General features: G+C 56.0%; 1 long non-coding RNA gene across 1 annotated transcript; it reads left to right on the forward strand.

The window, feature by feature from the left end:
• The first annotated feature begins 17,890 nt into the window (after nucleotides 1-17,890).
• Nucleotides 17,891-19,145, forward strand: LOC133629238 (uncharacterized). Its single transcript, XR_009820989.1, has 3 exons — nucleotides 17,891-17,964; nucleotides 18,526-18,587; nucleotides 19,071-19,145. It is a non-coding gene; the product is annotated as an uncharacterized LOC133629238 (long non-coding RNA).
• The last annotated feature ends 2,054 nt before the right edge of the window (nucleotides 19,146-21,199 follow it).

Below are 21,199 nucleotides of genomic sequence, written 5' to 3' on the forward strand. Positions count from 1 at the left end.
TTTGATATGAGTATGAGGAAGGAAAATGCACATTTCAGAAAAAAAAGCATCCTGGTTTTTTTCCACTCATTGAGACTAGGAACAGGCCAAGAGGAATTAATGTAAGGTGGTGTGATGGAAAAACAGTTTCCATAGCAACTTGGTTATTATTCAAAAGACCCCAACATACACATCCCCCGACTCATTTTCTCTCGCTAGCAACAGACAGGATGCTGTGGTCAACCTTATGACTAAGTTACACCAGGCAAAAAAATCCCCCTTTGTTTGAAAAACAAGTTAACCACATCCTGAAGGGGAAATAAGGTTTTTCATATATTGACTGTTCTACTGCTGGCTTTAAGACAGCTTCTACAGAGTGCATAGCAAGGTCAGTTTAATTAAGCTTTTCCAGGTTAGTCAGTCCCTACACACACCTAGATGACCCTCACTGTATGAAGATAAGTGAAATGTGCATGACAAACTCAAAACCAGCATAATACTTTAGTTCATCCTACAACCATACTGTGTATCAGGGGAAGCCATTCACTAGCAGATTGTTTTGATCATGATTTTGTGGCGTCACCCTGAACCTTTTTCTCTTGCACTCCACACTTTGCAATCTCTCAGGCAAGACTCAAATTGGGAGTACCATTTCTGTGTCTCCATGAAAACCATGGAATGACATTTTCCTGGATAGTTCTCAGGAGTCGAAATGAGATGCAAAGAGATGATACAGCAGGTGAGTCACAGCATCTCTGGGGGACCGTGGGCTTTTAGCATTGCAGCTGCTGTTGCAGGACTGCCATGGATGTCAAATGACAAAGAAGACACGTAGGCTCTAAATCTTGTTTGAGCCTGGGAGGGCCCCGGCCTGGAGCAGTCTGTCCCTATGGGACTGTTGTGGCGGTGGGTGACCCCTGCTGGGGCAGGGTGTGAGGAGCTGCCCCCATGGCAGGCCCCAGGCTGGAGCAGTCGGTGAGGAGCTGCAGCCCACGGGAAGGAGCCACGCTGGAGCAGTTGGGGAGGGACTGTCTCCCGTGGGAGGGACCCCACAGTGCAGCAGTGGGAAGCGTGAGGAGGCCTCTCCCTGAGCAGCAGCAGCGGCAGAGTCCATCTGTGATGAACTGAGCACAAGCCCCATGGTCTGCGCTGCTGGGGGGAAGGAAGGGGAGTCCTGGCCAGAGGAGGGGTGGGGGGAGGGGTTTTTCAGACGGTTTTATTTCTCATCTCCCTGCTCTTCTTTTGTAATAATCAAACCTTTTCTCCCCAAGTTGAGTCTGTTTTGCCTGTGACGCTCACTGCTGAGTGAGCTTTCTGTCCTTAACTCACAAGTGCTTTGTTATATTTCTCTCTCTCTCCAGTTTAGGAGGGGGAGTGATTTAATGACTGGGTGGACATCAGGCTAAACCACCACAAGTAGAAGCACAATTAAAAATGTCCTGATGTTGGTAAAATTTAACAGCACTTGAAATGCTATTGAGAGTGGAATGTAAACCAGCTCATCTTATCTAAAACATGATGTTGTCTTTATGCAGTGTCCAGAAGAAGAGATTTTTCAGGAGTTAGCAAAGTAGTTTAGATTTTAACTTGAAATCTAGATGTCATCATCATTATAATGGACTATTACACAGGAAAGCAAAGTAACTTTCTGAGCAGCTTGGCTATAGAAGTTACTCTACAGTTAAACTAAATCTAGCAGAGAAATAACCATGATGATATTTAGACAAAAATGAAAGTCTTTCAGACATCATAAAAAGTAAAACCCAAGTCTATACAACTAGTCAAAGCCTGCAACAAAATGACTTGAACTTGCAGAAAGCTGTCATGTCAGAATTTGATTAAGGATTGTAAATATTGCCATTTTGTGTCAATAAAGATGCTGATTGTGAAATTGGTTCCTTAAGCTCTCTCTTCAAAATGCTGTTGTATTGCAGTAGATGTACTAAGACACAGAAATACTCAGGAAAACTAAAGCAATAAAGCAAATAACTGTATTCTCCTCCACATACTTAGTGGGGAAAGGTGTATGATGTGCTCTCCCCACCTTGAACAACCTGACTGACACTGGAATGCTTTTAAGAGGTGAATTAGTCTACATGTTGGGCCAAGGAATCTCAAAAGCTTTTGCACTGGTTCTGATCCTGAACACCCTAAGGATGCCAGGATCTTGAACTTAGAAGCTGCCAAGAGCTTTATCTGCCACATTACAACAGACTTCTGGATATTTTAAGTTTGTCTCTCCTTTTCATGTCTTCCAAGCTCACAGGCTCACAAGTGCTGACACAAACCTGCTCTGCACGGGCACCAAAAAAGAGGATTTAGACCCTAAAAGTGTCAGTTTAGACTAAAAAATGGAGATTGAGAGCATAAAAGAGGGGGACTAGACCGAAAACAAGGATTTACCCCTTAAAAACAAGACTTTAGGCCCAAAAAATGAGGATTTAGACCCTAAAACTGTGGGTTTAGACCCAAAAAACGAGGCTTTAGATCCTAAAAGTTTGGGGTTAGATCCAAAAATGGGTATACAACTGGGGGTTTAGATCCTAAAACAAGGCTTTAGACCCTAAAATCTAGACTTTAGACCCCAAAAATGAGGGTTTAGACCCTAAAACAGTGGGTTTAGATCCCCAAATAGAAGGATTTAGACCCTGAAACTAGGGATTTAGGTGGTATAGATAGACCTTAAAACAGGGGGGTTTGACCAAAACAGAGAATTTAGTCCCTAAAACTAGGAGTTTTGGCATTAAAATAAGGCTTTAGACCCTTAAACAGTAGGATTTATACTGAAAAAGAGGATTTAGACACTAAAACTGGTTGTTTAGATGCCCAAAATAAGGATTTAGACCCTAAAACCAGGGGTATAGTTGTAAAAACGAGGATCCAGACCCTAAAACCAGGAGTTTAGACAGCAAAAATGAGGATTTAGACCCAAAACCAGGTGGTATAGACCTCAAAAAAAGGATTCAGACCCTAAAAACAAGGCTTTAGGCCCAAAAAATGAAGATTTAGACCCTAAAACTGTGGGTTTAGACCCAAAAAAAGGAGATTTAGACCCTAAAACAGGGAGTTTAGACTGAAAACCAGGACTTAGACCCTAACGCTGGGTGTTTAGACCCCAAATACAAGGATTTAGACCCTAAAACCAGGGGTTTAATCTGCAAAACTGGGATAAAGACCCTAAAAGCGGGAGGTGCGGAGGCTCGTTGGCGCCCCGCAGCCTCCATTTCCCATCTTCCCCAGCGCGTCGCTGCCGCCCAAAGCCGCGGGCGGGAGCCGCGGTGCGTGCCGGGAGTTGTAGTTGTGCGGCGGCGCCCGGCAGGAGGCGGCGTGCGGCGGAGGGGGCGGGGCCTCGGGTTCCCAGCGTGCCCCGCGCGGAGCCCTTGCTCGTGCCCCGCTGGCGTGGGCTGCAGGAGGCTGTGGCTGTGCTGGAAGCTCATCGTGGAGCGAGCTCCTGGCAGCAGCTGGGAGCCTGTGGGGAGGTGGCCGTGCAGAGCAGGTTTGTGTCAGCGCTTGTGAGCCTGGGAGGGCCCCGGGCTGGAGCAGTGTGTCCCCGTGGGACTGTTGTGGCGGTGGGTGACCCCCGCTGGGGCAGGGTGTGAGGAGCTGCCCCCATGGCAGGCCCCAGGCTGGAGCAGTCGGTGAGGAGCTGCAGCCCGTGGGAAGGAGCCACGCTGGAGCAGTTGGTGAGGAGCTGTTTGGGACTTCTGAGGGGTGAACTGTGTGGCTACTGGGAGGCACTGGGAAGTACTGGGAGTTACTGGGTGTGAACTGGGAGCTACTGGGTATTACTGGGCGGCTCATTGAGGCACAAGGGGCTGCAGTGAGGAGAACTGGGAGTCACTGGGAGCTACTGGGGACCTCTAGGGGTGAACTGGGGGTTCCTGGGGAGGGATTTGGGACTTCTGGGAGCTACTGAGAGGAGGCTACTGAGGGATAAACTGGGAGGATGTGGGAGCCTTTGGAGAGGGGAGTTGTGGCATTTTTAGGCCTTTTGGGTTGTTTTGAGTCCTTGAAGAGTCTTGGGGGGTGTTGAAGACTTTTGGGGTGTTTTGGGGTTCCCTCCTCATCCTGAGCCCCCTCCCCAGTGTGGTGTGCCATAGCAAATGCTGCGTTCCTTGAACTGGCCCAGTGACCCGAGTACTTCATGGTGGCATTTCTGTGAGCCATGGTTACAGCATTGATCTCAGGCAGATGGGGTTTTATTTCTTGAGGACAGTTCCCTTTCTCTCTGTGTATGAGCAGGTGGATCAGCACAGATCAGCAGGTCACCACCAAGGCTGCCATTCCTGTAGCCTGCCGTGTGTCCTGGCATCTCTGTGTCACATTTCTGGGGAGGATCTTGCCATAAGCTAATGCAGCTGTTTCTTGCTGCCAAACTGGAGTCCTGTCTCTGGTGCCCAGATGTAATAGCAGGGGTGCACCGACTGTCTGAAGCTGTCTTCCTCTGCTGATGGTTCAAGGAAGGAGTGTAGTCCAGGCTTTGTCTTTGTGGTACTTTTGCAGCAGAGACCAAACAGCTGAGGACTTGCTCCTGCCCTGCTCTGTTCTCTCACTGCATCTCTGAGAGGAACTGGCAACAGAGCAGAAATGGGATGTTGAGGGGGGTTCAGTTGCCCTGAGTGTAGCAGGAGAGAGCAGTGTCTGTGCAGGGATGGATTTGCACAGGAGCCCTCAGCATTTCTGCTGCCCTCAGGGAGAACTGAGCGAGGGCTGTGAGGCCAGAGGACGGGCTGTGGGTGAGAGCAGAGCCAGGGCAGCCGGGCTGTGCCCCTGCCTGGTGCCCAGCGCCCTGTTCCTGCCCCTTTGTGGCCGTCCCCTGTGAGCCTGCACAGCCCCAGCCCCTGCTGAGAGCAGAGGGATCCCCCTCACACCACTCCGTGTCTCGCCCTTGCTCAAGCTCTCAGACCCCCACGGCCAGCCAAGGGCACTGAGGGCTCGTTTCCCCGCCCAGCAGCACTGTCTGTGCCTCAGTGTGTCTGTGCTCTCTGTGGGGCACTGACACAGCACAGAGATCCCAGCCAGAGCTGCTGTGGCCCTGCAGAGGAGAAGGCTGAGCTCAGGGGCCCTTCTCAGCGCTGAGGGCTCCCTGCAGGGCGGGGGGCGAGAGGCTGGGGCCGGTGTGTGCTGTGTGGTGGGCAGGGACGGGACACGGGGTGCCGGGCACACGCTGACACAGGGGCGGCCACCCAAGGCCCTCCCTGGGTACCCCCAGGCACTGCCCATGCGCAGCCTGGGGTGTGAGGGGACGCGGCACGCAGCGGCCGCACGGGCACAGAGACACACAAGGGCAGCATCTGCCCAGCTCCTGCTTGTGCCCTCCAAGGGGAGGCCTTGGCAGCTCAAAAGGAGGGGGTTTGACCCAATGGGATGCTTTGGAAAGCTAAAAACGAGGCTTTCAATGCTAAAAACAGAAGTTTGGACCTAGATACAAGGCTTTGGAAGACAAAAAAAGAAACCTGGGCCCTAGCATGAGGGTTTGGAAGCTAAAAAGGAGCAGGTCTTTTTGAACCTGAAAAACCCCCAGTCGTATACCCATTTTTGGGTCTAACCCCAAACATTTAGGATCTAAATCCTCATTTTTTGGGTCTAAACCCACAGTTTTAGGGTCTAAATCCTCATTTTTTGGGCCTAAAGTCTTGTTTTTAAGGTCTAAATCCTTATTTTCGGTCTAAAACCCCTCTTTTAGGGTCTCAATCCCCGTTTTTTAGTCTAAACCCATGGTTTTAGGGTCTAAATCCCCTTTTTTGATGTGTAAAGTCCCAGTATTAGGGTCTAGATCCTTGTTTTTAGGACTAAACCCTGTTATTAGGGTGTAAATCCTTGTTTTCCGGGTCTAAACTCCCAGTTTTAGGGTCTGTATCTGTATTTTTAGGACTAAATCCCTGGTTTCAGGATCTAAATATGCATTTTTGGTGTCTAAACTCCTAGTTTTAGGGTCTAGACCCTCTTTTTTATTGCTAAAACCCTAGTTTTGGGGTCTAAACCCTCATTTTTTTGATCTAAAGTCTAGCTTTTAGGGTCTAAAGCCTTGTTTTTGGGATCTAAACCCCCAGTTGTAGACCCATTTTTGGGTCTAACCCCAAGCTTTTAGGGTCTAAATCATCTTTTTTAGGTCTAAGCTCCCGGTTTAAGGGTCTTAATCCTGACTTTTTGGGCCTAAAGCCTAGTTTTTAGGGTCTAAATCCTTCTTTTAGGTGTATAACACCTGGGTTTGGGTCTAAATCTACCCAATAGGATGCTTTGGAAAGCTAAAAACGAGGCCTTGTATGCTAAAAACTGAGATTGAGACCCGAGAATGAGGGATTGAAAGCTGAAAAGGAACAGTTTAAACCCAAAATAAGAACTTGGGCCACAAAGTGAGACTTTGGAATCAAAATCTTGAGGGCTGGGATCCAGGCAATAAGGTTGAAAAAGGCAAAAAAGAGGCTTTGGAAGCTAAAAATGAGCATCTGGGCCACAAAACGAGCATTTGGAAGCTAAAATTGAGTGTTTGGAAGCTAAGACATGAGGGTTAGGAAGCATAAAATGGGGGTTTGAACACAAAAATGAGACTTTGGAAAGTAAAGATGATGGTTTGGATGTAGAAGAGGACGATTTTAAATCTAAACCCAAGGTTTGGAAGCTGAAAATCGGGCTTTGGGAGCAAAAATTAGGGTTTGGGTCACCAAGTGAGGTTTGAAAGCTTAAGATGGAGGCTTAGGCCTCCAAAGAAGGCAATGGAAGCTAAAAAGGAGGGTATGGGCCCCAAATGAGGGTTTGGAGGAGAAAACTCTCACTTTGGATGGTGAAAATGAGGATTTCTTCCAAAAGGTACCACTTTGCAAGCTAAAAATGAGAAGAGCTCGACCCCCAGGTCACTACAACCCCCTTCAGGCAGCTGTAGAGAGTGATCCTGTGTCCTCTCAGCCTCCTCTCCTCTGGGCTCAGCATCCCCAGCTCCCTGAGCCTCTCCTCATCACAGCGGTTCTCGTGACCCTTCCCCAGCTGCGTTGAGACTCTGACACCCAGCTGAAGCCACGGTGCAGTTGCTGGCAGCAACAGGTTCCCCAGGTGCTGGTGGGCTGCTGGGGTGGACACAGCGTGTGCCAAAGCACAGGCAGAAGCTGAGGCTGCGAATGGTGCAGCAGGAGATGAGAGAAGCGACTGTGCAGAAGGATTTCTGAGCTTCCCCAACCAGCCCTCGGCACAACCAGCTCTGAGCCAGAGGTGTCCCTGTGGGGGGAGGGAGCTGCAGCCGTTGGCTGCTCCCAGGAGTCAGAGGCAGCCTGAGATGGAACCTTCCCTGACTGATTCACGATGGTGCCTTCCCCAACAGCCCCTTTCTTAAGCCATTTTATAGTCTTTCTTTCCCTTTGAGGTGGGGCTGGAGTGACTCTGGTCACACAGACCTTCATCTGGATTGCTGTGTAATGCTCTCACTTTGCTTTTAAAGGTGTGGGGTAAGGAGAATGCAGAGCACACGCTCAGTGAGGACTGGTGGCAGCTTGGAGGTGGGTGGGCTTTGGGATGGAGCTGTGTTTGGGTATTAAAATCATAGAATCACAGGATGGTGGGGGTTGGAAGGGACCTTTAGAGATCATCCAGTGTGACGCCCCTTCCAGAGCAGGTCAACCTAGGGCAGGTCACACAGGAACATGCCCAGACGGGTCTTGAAGACCTGCAAGGAAGGAGCCTCCACAGCCTCCCTGGGCAGCCTGGGCCAGGGCTCCCTCCCCTCACACTGAAAGAGTCTTTGCTTCTATTTAAGTGGAACTTGTTGTGTTCCAGCTTCATCCCATCACCCCTTGTCCTGTTGCTAGACAAAACAAAGTGCTGCCCCAGCCTCCTGACACCCAGCATTGAGATATTTGTCACGATTCATCAGATCCCCCCTCAGTCTCCTCTTTTGCAGACTAAACAGCCCCATGATAATGAGAGTCTGATGAGCAAGGTGCACCCAAAGCCCAGCGCTTGCTAGAAAAGTGACAGACTCTTGGCCCAGGGTGTCCAATGAATTGCAGATGTTACAGAAGCAGCATTTGGCCAGAAAACTGCAAGCACACATCTGTAACCATTTGAAATATTGCCATTTAGGAACTTGTTACCCTTGTGGCAGTACAAGCTTCAGGACATGGCTGATCTCTTAGAGTCACAAGAAGCTGTCACTGCAGCACATCTCACTCCTGTTGTGATCTGGCAAGAGCAGAACTTATCTTGGACCCATCAGAGTGAGACAAATGAATCAGCACCCGCTCAAGCCTGTTCTGTGGTTTGGACAAACACCAGGAAGCCAAAGGTGAGAAATACACTGTGAGGAAGACTCAGATCTTCATCCTCAGAGGCCCCTGTGACTCAGCGAAGGCGGCGTGAGGGAGCTGTGACCTGGGCGGGCTGAGGCAGGACAATGGGGGGAACTCATGAAAAGGTGCAATGAACATGCAGATCTAGTCTGGGACATGTGGAAAGTTTTGCTCTAAGCAGGGCACACACTTGGTGGAGCCATCCCCTGTGTGCCCAGCGCTGCCAGAAAGAATCCCTGCTTGACAGTCACATTGGCTACTGAGTCCTGATTGGCACTTTCCTGGCATCACAAACATGCAGCTTGTGAGTTCCACAGTACCCTGCAGCTCCCTTCTTCTGCAAGAGCTCACAGGGCTGCCCACGCAGTCTCCACTCTGTCCCAGCCTCCGTGCTGCTGTCCCAGGGAGCCACTGTGGAGTGGGTTTCTTGCACCCCAGCTGCCTCCTCCCTGCAGCCCTGCTCAGTGTTAGACTTTTGCTGACAGTGTGAGCAGTGCTGTGCCTTTAGTAGAAGCTGAAGTTCTAAAGTATTGCCAGGAATGATTGCAGAGGCCATCCCAGGGGAGGGGGAGCACTGTGGGTCACTGTCCTGGTTTAGGCCCATCAGGGAACAGAAGACCACCATTAGCCTCAAGTGCTGAAGAGGCTGAGAACTGCCAAAGGGCAGGGAGAGCTTAATTGCAACTTAAGGTTCAGGACAAAACAGAGCAGGCTACTGGGCTTGGGGAAGGAAACAGAAAATAATGTAATGCAACATCAACTGAAACATAACCTCAAAACCCAAAACATAGCCAAAATAAAACAACTCAGATTAATACAACAATGAAGAGTCCAACCAGCCCTTTTAAGAACACCTTTTTGCCACACCTCCCCTCCTCTTCCCTGGTTCAGAGCCCTGATCCCAGTGTCTTTACCCCCTCCACACCCCAAATGGCTTGGGGGGGTTGGGGGCCAGTGAGTGGGGGTTTCAGTCAGTCTGTTCACCATAGCTTCTGCCCTTTGTCCCTCCTCAGGGCAGGTGGGCTCTGCACCCGTCCTCCCTGCAAGCCCCTGGGGTCCCTCACACACAGGGCAGCCCTGCACTGGCTGCTCCGATGCTCATTTGCTCCAAATGCTGCAGCTCCTCTCTGCCTCTCCTGTGGGGCTGCTCTGCTTACAAGGACAGCGCTGCAGTTCCCTTCCCCTGTTGCCAAGCAAAAAGCAGCTCCACACAAGGCCATGGCAGTGCCTCCTCCTGCAGCTGGAGCAGAGCCCCAGGCACACGGCGCCTGTGCTCCAGGCCAGAGGAGCAGCGGCGCTGGCCCCAGCACTCGCTTCTGTCTCAGTGCTGTCCTGTGCTGCTTTGCAGACGGATGTCTCCCGGGGCAGGCGCTGGTGTTTCCCAGGGCATTCTGGCCAGCTTGTCATCAGGCTGCCAGCACGAGTCCAGCTGAGTGCCGTGGCTCTGCAGCACGTCCCTGAGGAAGGCTCCTTGTCCGTGGCTGTCAGCAGTGCTCCCAGAGACGTGGCTGTCTATGTAAGTGTGTGCTGGGTGCTTCTGGCTGCATCTGGCCCTGGGGGGACGTGGCAGGGACTCGCTTGCTTTTGTGCCCCCTCTGAGGCTGCTGCCCTGCTCTCTGCTGAGCACTGCAGTGCCCTAGCCAGGTGCTTCAGGGGCTCGAGAGCTTTTACCCTCTCAAGACTTATTCTGGCCAAGGCCCCTCAGGGTTCTTGACCAAAGCTCAAGGCAGAGACTGAGCTCCTCCCCAGGCAGCAGTAGGCTGTGGCTATTGGCCAGGAGAGGGTGGGTGGGTACCAGGGCTGGTGCAGCACATCCTACTACCCAGACACCAGGCTGGGGAACGAACTCAGAGAGAAGTGTAGGGGAAAGGGATGTGGGGATGCTGTTGGGCAGCAGGGTGAGCATGAGCCAGCAATGGGCCATGGTGGCCAAGAAGGCCAAAGGCATCCTGGCGTGGATTAGAAGGGCTGTGGGCAGTAGGTGGAGAGAGGTTCTTCTCCCCCTCTCCTCTGCCCTCGTGAGACCACATCTGGAATACTGTGTCCAGTTCTGGGCTCTTCAGTTGCAGACAGACAGGGAGCTGCTGGAGAGAGCTCAGTGTAGGGCCAGACAGATGATGGAGCTGAGCATCTCCCTTGTGATGAAAGGCTGAGGGAGCTGGGGCTTGGAGGAGGTTGAGGAGTGACTTCATTCGTGTTTACAAATCCATCAAGGGTGGGTGTGAGGAGGCTGGAGCCAGGCTGTGCCCAGGGATGGCCAATGACAGGACAAGGGGCAACGGGCACAAGCTGGAACAGAAGAGGTTCCAAAGGAACACAAGGCAAAACTTCTTCCCTGTTGAGGTGAGGGAGCCCTGCAAGGGGCTGCCCAGATGGACTGTGGAGACATTCAAACCCACCCGGAGGAGTTCCTGTGTGACCTCCTCTTGCTGGTCCTGGTCTGGCGGCGTTGTGAGAGCTGAGCAATGTGTGGTGGTGGCAGCAAAAGGAGAACACGGGTTGAGACAAGGACAGTTTAATAGAACACCACAAAGGGAGACTGAACTCGATCCTGGCTGAACCCAGGGCAAGATACCAGACACACTGCAACTACAGCTTCTACTTCCTCCAACCTAATGGCTACTGCTAAAGACCTGCAGCAGAGGGGCAGAGCCCAGGCCTGCACCTCCAGCAGCGTCCTGCTGCTCAAGCCGCTTGTCCCTTCATGGCCTGCAGGAGCTCCTGGACCCGCCTAAAGAAATCCCTGAGCTTCTGGAGGGGAAATGGGCAGGACCCAACCTGGCCTACTGGTGCTGGTGCTGGGGTTTGTGTCAGGGCCGGTGCCTGTGTTGGTGCTGCAGTTGGGGCGAATGTTGCCCATGTAAAGGGTCCTGAGCTGGTTGGATTCCAGTTCCACGCCGGGTTTGGTGCCTGTGTTGGTGCCGCGGTTGGGGCAAATGTTTCCCAGGTAAAGGGTCCTGAGCTGGTTGGATTCCAGTTCCACGCTGGGTTTGGTGCCGCGGTTGGTGCCTGTGTTGGCCGGTGAAAGGGCCATGAGGCGCTGGGAAAACGTCTCCACGCCCGGGTGAGAGCAGCAGCCCTTCCTGCTGAGCGCATCTGTTCCAGCATCCAGTAGTAGAAGTGCTGGGTGGAGGTGTAGACCCCAGGCCTGTGCGCTCTGCCACAGCCTTTCCCCCAGCTGGTCACGCCCACGAGCCAGAAGAAGTTGGCGCCCGCAGCTCTGCAGACCAGCGGGCCCCCGCTGTCACCCTGCAGCACAGGACAGAGGCTCAGGGGGGTGTTGGGGAGCCCCAGCAGCCCCAGGTGGGACAGGGCTGCGGCTGCTGCCGCGCCTGACTCGCGGCTGCTCCTACCTGGCAGGCGTCGATGCCGCCCTGCGCGTAGCCGGCACACAGGTTGTAGCTGTGGATGGACCCATTGTTATACTGGCTGCTGTTACACAGCCTGGCATCGATGAGGCGCACCTTGGCCTCCTGCAGCACGTCGGATCCGTGGGCTGCGAGCACAGCAAGGAATTAGCCCCCAGCAGCTGTGGGACACTTCCCCTCCCCTGGCTGCCAGAGCCCTTCCCTGGGCCTTGGCTTTGCACCTTGCCAAAGAGACACCGGACCCATCTTTCCCGTGGGGCTGCCTTGGGGCCGTGGCTGAGAATCACAGCGTCCCAGAAGGCTGGGGGTGGGAAGGGCCCTCGAGAGCTCATCCAGCCCAAGCCCCTGCTCAAGCTGGTTCTCAAGCAGGAGGCAGGGGAACGTGTCCAGCTGGGTTTGGAAACCAGCAGGGAAGGAGCCTCCACAGCCTCCCTGGGCAGCCTGTGCAGGCCTCCAGCATCCTCACTGCAGAGACATTTTTCCACCTCTTCCAGGGGAACTTCCCGTCTTCCAGCGTCTGCCCCTTACCCCTCGTCCTGTCACTGGCCCCCAGCCAAAACAACCTGGCCCCAGCCTCTAAACCCCAGCCCTTGAGCTATCTCTCAGCATTGAGAAGGTTTCCTCTCAAAGGTCAGAGAGCTCCAGGTGCTCTCCTCACGAGAAAGGTGTCCCAGAGCCCTGAGCACCGTGGCAGCCTGAGGGAGCTCAGGCCCGTCTGCAGCCGCCCGTCCCCGCAGCCTGACTCTGGCTCCCGCCTGGGCTCCGCGCCAGCCTGAGCCGTCTCCCCAGCGTGCCAGGCTTGCCCTGGGCACAGCAGCGCTTTCCCCGGGGGAACTCACTTCGTGCGGTGGTGTGGCCCCAGCCAGCGATGTAGCAGTCTCTCAGCTGGGACACCAGCACGTCGGCGGGGTGAGGCACACAGGCCACCTGCACGTACTGGTTGCACTCCACGGGCCGGTCCAGCTCCAGCAGGGCAATGTCGTAGTCGGTGACGTTGAAGTAGCTCTGGTGGAGCAGCGCCCGCGTGGTGTATCGCACCTGCACCTCGGGGCCCGTCAGAGTCAGCTGGTTGGCCCCGACCACCACCCGAAACCACGGCAGTCTCCTGGAAGGCAGATGGGGAGCAGAGGGCTCAGAGGGAGCGGAGCCGTGCGCTGCAGCCCGGCCCAGCCCAGCGGTGCCCTGCCTGCTGCTGGCCGAGGGAGAGAGGCGAGCCGCGCTGCGGAGGGCACGGCTGCCCCGGCGTGCCCTGGGCTCCAGGCAGCGCCGGCCCCAGGCTGCCAGGAAGCGGCGGCACCAGCCTGGCCCGTGCCCGGCACACGCCATCCCTGGCACGCCAGCGGCAGGCCGGGCCGCAGACAGGGCCCCTGCCAGTGCCGGGGGGACGGCCCTGCCCTGCTCCTACTCACCGGTAGAAGTCGACGCAGTGTCCTGCGGTCAGGACCCACTGGGAATGGATGAGGCTCCCTCCACAGAAATGCCCGGTGCCCGCTCCCCAGGGATTCTGGATGCTGACGGTCCAGGGCCAGGCCCCCACAGGGGCATTCACGCCACCCACCACGCGCCACGGCTGCTCAGCCAGGGGCCGGGTGCCGCAGCTCCCCCTGCAAAGAGCAAGTCAGGAGTGTCCTGCTCCAGGGCTGGCTGCTGCTGGGGCTGCAGGGCAGCCGTCTGCCCTCCGCAGCAAGCGCCGCACGGGCAGCGGGGCCGCTGGGGAACCCTTGGCCCCGGCCTCTGCCTTCGCCCCGCAGACGAGTGGTGCCGGCAGCCCGGCTCCCAGCTCGTGGCACCGGCACACCCTGCAGGGAAGGGCTGCCCCAGCTCCCTCCCACAGCCACTTACCAACAGCTGTCCCCTGCCACGCTCGCAGGCCAGCAGCACAGGGCCAGCACGACAAACACCAGCACAAGCTTCATTGCTGCGGCAACACGCGGCAGCTGCCAGAGCCGAGGGAGGGCTCGTGCCCAGCAGCGCTGCGGCCCATGCAATGCCCGCAGTGCTGGCGCTGCCCGCGGCACCTCGGCCCCGGGGCTGATGTCACAGAGCCGCTGCCTGCGGGCGCTGGGGCGGGGGCCATTCTGCATGGGGCACCACGCAGGGGGCCAGCAGGGGAGGGAGGCACAAGCAGGGATGGGACACCCCTCCCGCAACAAACTGCAGCACAGACTGTGCTCCGGGGGCCTGGGGAGAACGTGGCCGTGCTGCCTCCGGCAGCTGGCGGCAGCAGCAGCTCACACAAGTCAAAGAGTGTCTCTCTGACTCAACCAGAGTTGAGTTCTTGCCTCTTCCCAAGGAGGACTCTGTCTCCAGCTCCCATCAGCAGCCAGCTGCCTGCAGCCCTTTTTCTGCTTGTGCACAGCTTTGCAGCTCATCTGTGCACCTGCTTCCACTCCAAGTGCCTACATGAGAATGCAAATCTCTTTGGCATGAAAAAACAAAGGAGGTTTCATGCTTGGTGTTTCTTGTCAGTACTTTGCATCTCTCTGTGCTTCACCTCAGGCAGCTGTGTCCCTGCAGCCCAGAGAGGTGCCTGGTGGAGCAGAGAGCCACTCCCAGCCCATGGAGGAGCCCACGCTGGAGCGGGTGGATGCCTGAAGGAGGCTGTGAGTGCGTGGGAAACCCATCCTGAAGCAAGGCTCCAGGAGCCCTTCCTACAAGGTGCAGCCCATCCTGCCTTCCCCAGCCACTGCCCTGGGTGCACTCCAGGGACCTCTTCTCCTCCCACAGTGTGCAGGGGTTTTGTTTGGGCAGGACCAGGACGGTCAGTTGAACCTCTGCTGTTAACCACCCAAGTGGCTTCTGCTGCATCTTTATCCCACTGTTCCCATGCCCCATTGCCCAGTGCTCTGCACATAGAATCACACAATCACAGAATGGTGGGGGTTTGGAAGGGACCTTTAGAGATCATCCAGTCCAACCCCCCTGCAGAAGCAGGTCCCACCTAGATCAGGTCACACAGGAACATGTCCCACATGTGTCTTGAAGAGCTCCAGGGAAGGAGCCTCAACACCGTCCCGGGGCAGCCTGGGCCAGGGCTCCCTCACCTCACACTGAAAGACATTTTTCTTATGGTTGAGTGGAACTTTTTTGTGTTTCAGCTTCATCCCATCACCCCTTGTCCTGTGGCTAGATACCATCGAAAAAAGTGCTGCCCCAACCTCCTGACACCCACCCTCTAGATATTTGTATCTATTAACAAGATCTCCCCTCAGTCTCCTCTGCTCCAGACTAAACAGCCCCAGGTCCCACAGCATTTTCTAGTATGAAAGATGCTCCAGTCCCCTGATCATCTTGGTGACCCCATGCTTGACTCTCTCCAGAAGTTCTCTGTCCCTCTTGAGCTGGGGAGTTCAGAACTGGAAACAAGACTCCAGATGAGGCCTCACCAGGGCAGAGAAGAGGGGGAGAAAAACCTCCCTTGACCTGCTGCCCACACTCTTCTTGATGCCCCCTGGCTGCCATTGGCTTCTTGCCCACGAGGGCACGTTGCTGGCTCATGGTCAGTTTATTTTCAGCCAGCACTCCCAGGTCTGTCTCTGCAGAGCTGCTCTCCAGCAGGTCACCCTCAGCCTGTCATGGTGCAGGGGGTTGTTCCTTCCCAGCTGCAGGACTCTGCCCTTGTCCTTGTTGAACCTCAGCAGGTTCCTCTCTGCCCAACTCTCCAGTTGGACGAGATCCCACTGAATGGCAGCACAGCCTCTGGGGAATCAGCCAGTGCTCCCAGTTTGGTGCCAGCAGGGAACTTGCTGAGGGTCCCTCTGTCCCCTCACCCAGGTGGTTGATGAAGATGTTGAACCAGACTGGCCCCAGAACCCATCCCTGTGGATCTCGACTGCCCACAGGCCTCCAACTCGACTCTGTGCCGTTGATCACCAGCCTCTGGGCTCTGTCAATCTGTCAAATCCTTGACTTAAAGATTATTTGGGACATGGAGTTTTGGGAAGTTTTGCCAGAAGATCTGAACAGAGTTCTCCTGGTCCTAGGCTGCGAGTGTGAGCAATGTGATCTTCCACCTTCCCAGCCCCAGGCTGTCTTTCTGTTGATGGACCCATCATAATATGGGAGGGGGAGGCTGTCTGAGGGGCCTGTCAGAACCCTCATTCCTGCCCCCATGAGTGTCTGTGTTCTTGACCTCACTGCTCTTCCTCAGGAGTCTCTTTGATAACAGACTTGAGAGATTTCTCATGTACAGACCTCAAGTTCCTACCCTCACTTGCTGTTTTATACACACCTGAGTTGGATGTTGAGTTGAATAGTGAGAGAATTGCAAGCACAGGGTTCAAAGCACCAATGGCCACTTCTCTGTTGTGCAGACACTTGTGAGCTGAGGCCCTTAAAACCAGCCTGGGGAGTGGCTGAGGGAGAGAGCCTTACAACAGAGCAGAGAAACAGCTTCCCAACAGTGTCAGTGAGGCCCAAGTACAAGACCATCACTTGGTTTCTCTGATGTGTATGAGGAGTGTTGTTTCATTGCACAGGGGCACGTTGAGTGGAGCGATCCGCCGTGCACCCAGCGCTGCCATAAAGGAACGTCTGCTTCCCTGAGAGGGGTGTCAGCCCCTCTGCCAGGCTGCCCAGGGAGTGCCCAGCCCTGGAGGGATCCCAAAGCCGTGGAGCTGAGGTGCTGAGGGCTGTGGGTTAGTGCTGGGCTTGGCAGGTGAGGAGAGGGCTGGGACTGCAGCAGCTCAAAGGGCTTTTCCAACCCAAACGATTGTGTGGTTCGATTGGGGTGTGAGCAGGGAGCCTGTCTCTGCCCAGAGATGCCGAGAAGAAAGGCAACGGCGGCAAGAGGCCGACGGCCCTCGCGGAAGCCAGAGGAAAAGGCAGCGGAGCCAGCCCAGGCGAGCAGGTCCGAGGGGGTGCAGGGAGGGATGAGGGGAGAATGGGGCTGGGCTGCTGGCTGGGCTGCTGCCACCTTGGTTCCTCTCCTCCCACTGCAGGCCTTGTGAAGCTAGGGATGGGGAAAGGAGAGGGGAGAGCCCTGGAAGCAGCCCAGCCTTGCTGCCCTCTCTCTCTGCAGCTGGGACATGCCCTGGGAGGCTGCCAGAGCCCAGCTGCTGGCAAGGGCCTTGGCTCACACAGCCTGCAGACAGTGGGCAAGCGGCACCTCTTTTGTTTCTCCTGCCATAGGACCATCAGTGTAGAGCTGGATGTCAGCTTGCCATCAGCTCCCAGCTCGGTCCCTGCTCCAGAGCGGCCTGTGGCGTGGTACCACAGAGCCCGAGAGGTTCCAGGTAAGCTCAGCACTGCTGCTTGCTGCCAGGTCCTAGGGATGAGCTGGGAGAGCTGCGCTGTGCCCGTGGCAGCAGCGGCAGGAGAAGCGCAGGCTCCTCTGCCCTTTGTGCCTTTGTCTTCTGCCGGTGTCCCTGCAGGGAGGCAAAACACTCTCTCATCCCTGAGAAGAGGCCTTAAGAGACAGGCCTGACTTTTCTCTGGTTTCTTTGCCCAGGGATGATCTTCAGCCTCGCCTGCACACTGGCAGTCTGCCTGTGGAACCGCCCGCCACCCTCCAACACCTTTGCTAGGTACGTGCTGCATGCTTCTGCTGGGGACAAGGGGAGAAAGGGAAGGTCTGAGGGCCAGCACAAGTCCAGGAGAGAGCAGAGAGGCCTCCCCAGGCAGCTGCCCCCTGCTCCCCCCTGGGCACCGCAGCTTGGGCACTGCTGGGGCTGTGGCCATTCACAGGGAGAACCAAGAGCAAAGCCCCTTGGCACTCTCTCTCGCACATCTGCCAGAGGCCCAAACTTTGGCCACGCTGGCACAGTCACTAGCCAGCCACTTGCACAGGAAAAGGGTGAACCCCAGCTGTGGCAAGAGACCATGCAGGTGTGGGAGGGCCCTGAGAGCAAAGCCAGACGAGGCTCTTGCGCTTCCCAGCTGTGCAGAAACAGCCCTTAGAGAGAGCTGTGTGACGGCAGCGAGAGCACGCCTGCATTCTCAGCCAGACAGAGAGCAAGGTCCCCAGCAGAAAGACTGCTGAAATGCAGTCTCCGTGTCTGCTCCACCTCTTTGCTTCCAGCATGACTGTCAAGGCCTTTGGAAGGTGCTCCTGGAGCCCTTCCCTTGGGCAAAAGCTGCTGGCACTGCTGAAGGGTGAGCACAGGATGTGTTCCTCCTGGGCGCTGCTCTGCCAGCTCTCTCTCTGGCAGCAGCAGGCATCCAAACACTGGCTTTTCAGCCTGGAAAGGGAAATCTGCCTGTGAAGGGCTTTGCTCCAGGCTCGACTCACTGACGGCCACAAGACTCCCTCTGTTTCAGGCTGAAGACACCCCTGGAAAGCAAGAGGTTCAGGGCAGCCCTTGAAAACAAGCTCTTGGCGGTGCCTGCAGTGCTTCTGGGTGAGCTGGCGAGAGCAAACGCCCGTGTGTGCTGGATGGCAGCCCTCAGATGGGCAGCTCTCCTGTTTGTGTGTGGGAATTCTGGGGCCCAAGTGCTTCCTGAGCATGTCCTTGACTGGGACCAGCTTTTGTACGACCGCTAAGGCTGGTGCTGTCTCCGGCACAATGCTGCTCTGGGCAGCGAGCCAGAGGGCTCAGCCTGTGTCTGGGACAGAACGGTCTGTGTATTTCCAAGCCTGAACTGGAGACTGCCAGAGGGGCCATGCAGGGCACTGATGGACAGTTACCTCCCCTGGCCCCTGTAGCCTGGTGTCAGAGCTCAGGGAAGCAGGGAGGGGAAATGGGGTCCCGAGCACAGCTGGAGCCCAGGGCTGCGCAGCCCCTGGAGCCTGGGCTGATGGCTCCCGGGCAGAGGCACGCGGCCTCTCTCTGCAGCTCCCGTTCCCCACCTCTCCAGTTAACCTGCTGTCCCAGCCCAAGGCAACAGGGAGGAGGCAAGGTGAGTGCAGGACTGCTTGCAGCCCCAGGCAAATAACTGTCTCTTGCTGATGTCAATTGCAGTTGGCATTTACTGTGGGACCCTGCTGGCAGCGTGGAGGATGCAGGCAAAGGCACGCACAGAGGTTGGTGACACTGGTGGGATGGGCACCTCCTGCAAGGGAGCAGCCAGGGCCTTGCTGGCTGAGCTTCTGCCCTGCCCTGGTCCTTCTCCAGTTTAACGAGCTGCTGCAGGCAGTGCAGGACTCCTGACGTCCTTTCCCTTGTAGTGCCGGTGCTCTGCCTGCGCCCCTGAGGCAGGGCTGAGAGCCAGGCACGCTCAGAGGGCCAGCCACCGCTGGCAGGGCCTGAGCCCATCTCCCAGCTGACCTGGAGAGCACGGAGGGTGCCCATGAGGGTGTGGGAACCCTTGTCAACCCAGCTCACAGCCACAGCCTCAGACAGTGTTTCTCAGGCTCTGTGGCTCAGGTCAGCAGCAGCAGCTCTCAGCTCCATGGACAAGGCTTGCCTCCAATTGCTGACGCCGACCTTTTGCATCTCTGGGTGCCAGCAGGCACGCTGAGCAGCCTGCTGATGGCCTTTTCTGTGTTCCTTCATGGCTTTCCCAGGAAGACGACCAGGGAGCGTTGGGGATGAGTTTAGAAGACATGATCAAGTCTAACTGGGCCCTGAAAAGCTTGGGTAAGGACACAGGCAGCCCCATCTCCTTGCCCCGTGCCTGTGTGCAGCAAGCCCCAAGGAGACTGTGCTCCAGGCACTGCTCTCCAAAGTGGGGGAGCTGCCACGCTCGCTGCAGCCCAAGAGGAAGGCTGTGGCAGCGTGGCTCTCAGAGAGCCTCCCGCTCCTGCCCTCGGCCCGTGTGTGCCCCTGCTGCTGCCCCCACACACGTTCCTGTGCTGATGGAGGGACTCTGCTCCTCTCCATGGCAGTTGGAAGGGGACTGGCTGGGTCATCTTTGCTGCCGGTGCAGTAGGCCCTCAGCCTTGCTCTGCTGACACCCACATGGGCGCCTGCTGTCTCCCAGCACCCTCAGCCCTTGTCCTGCCACAGGGACAGGAGTGACAGGCCTGGAGCTGCTCAGCAGCCTCACAACGATCTCGGGGCACCGAGGCCTCCTGATCTGTGGCTCTTGCAGTCATCTGCTCTCCCTTCCTCACAGGTGCCACCATTGACCTGACAAGAACTTCCAAGACCTACAGGTGCAGCTGGAATTGCATCTTCAACATTGTTCTGAGCAGAAGGTACCCTGAGGATGGGCCTGATACCATCCTGCAGGTACTGTAGCAGAAACCATCAGTGCTGCTTGCCTGCCTGCCTGCCTGCCACTGCTCCTGTGGAAGCCCACAGCGTTGGTCAGGTTCCTGAAACCAGAGCTCCAAGACAGGGCAGGGCTTGCTAGAAACCAGCAGTTTCCCTCAGGAAGGGAGCGGATCAGGACTGAGGGGCCCTGCTGTGACCCCGCTGCCACCCTCTTCCCTACCAGTGCACTGACCCAGAGCTGCTGGTGCCTCTCAGCCCTGCCATTGCTCTCCACGGCTTGCAGGGACACAGCTGCTCTCTCACCACGGGCTACAGGGGGGTCTCTGGTCCAGTGCTGCTCTTTCCTTCCTCCTTCTCTGACTGGGATCCCCATGCTCTGCTCCATTTTGTACCACCTCCTCTTCTGGCTTAGATTTCGCTTCTTCAATAGTGATGGCAGAGGCACCAGCTTGGCCTGGCCGGGCTGGAGGTGGATCCAGCTGAGATCCAGGGCATGTTTTGAGAGCTGCTTACAAGGACAGCGCTGCAGTTCCCTTCCCCTGTTGCCAAGCAAAAAGCAGCTCCACACAAGGCCATGGCAGTGCCTCCTCCTGCAGCTGGAGCAGAGCCCCAGGCACACGGCGCCTGTGCTCCAGGCCAGAGGAGCAGCGGCGCTGGCCCCAGCACTCGCTTCTGTCTCAGTGCTGTCCTGTGCTGCTTTGCAGACGGATGTCTCCCGGGGCAGGCGCTGGTGTTTCCCAGGGCATTCTGGCCAGGTTGTCATCAGGCTGCCAGCACGAGTCCAGCTGAGTGCCGTGGCTCTGCAGCACGTCCCTGAGGAAGGCTCCTTGTCCGTGGCTGTCAGCAGTGCTCCCAGAGACGTGGCTGTCTATGTAAGTGTGTGCTGGGTGCTTCTGGCTGTATCTGGCCCTGGGGGGACGTGGCAGGGACTCGCTTGCTTTTGTGCCCCCTCTGAGGCTGCTGCCCTGCTCTCTGCTGAGCACTGCAGTGCCCTAGCCAGGTGCTTCAGGGGCTCGAGAGCTTTCACCCTCTCAAGACTTATTCTGGCCAAAGCCCCTCAGGGCTTGACCAAGCTCAAGGCAGAGACTGAGCTCCTCCCCAGGCAGCAGTAGGCTGTGGCTATTGGCCAGGAGAGGGTGGGTGGGTACCAGGGCTGGTGCAGCACATCCTACTACCCAGACACCTGCTGGCAGACCTACATGGCTGCCACTTACAGTCTAGGAGATGCCTTCAGTGCATGGATGATCACTTCTTGACGCAGGTGGTGGATGTGCCAACTAGGAGAGGAGCACTAGTGGATCTTGTGCTCATGAGCAAGCAGGGTCTTGTGGAAGTGGTGAAGGTCGAGAGCAGCCTTGGCTGCAGCAGCCACAGAGTGGAGTTCAGGATCTGTTGTGGTAGGAACAGAATACCAAGCAGGACCACAGCCCTGGGCTTTAGCAGGGCCAACTTTGGCCTTCTCAAGCAATTGCTAGGG

Source organism: Colius striatus, unplaced genomic scaffold (assembly GCF_028858725.1).
Source record: "Colius striatus isolate bColStr4 unplaced genomic scaffold, bColStr4.1.hap1 scaffold_35, whole genome shotgun sequence".
Classification (NCBI taxonomy): domain Eukaryota; kingdom Metazoa; phylum Chordata; class Aves; order Coliiformes; family Coliidae; genus Colius; species Colius striatus.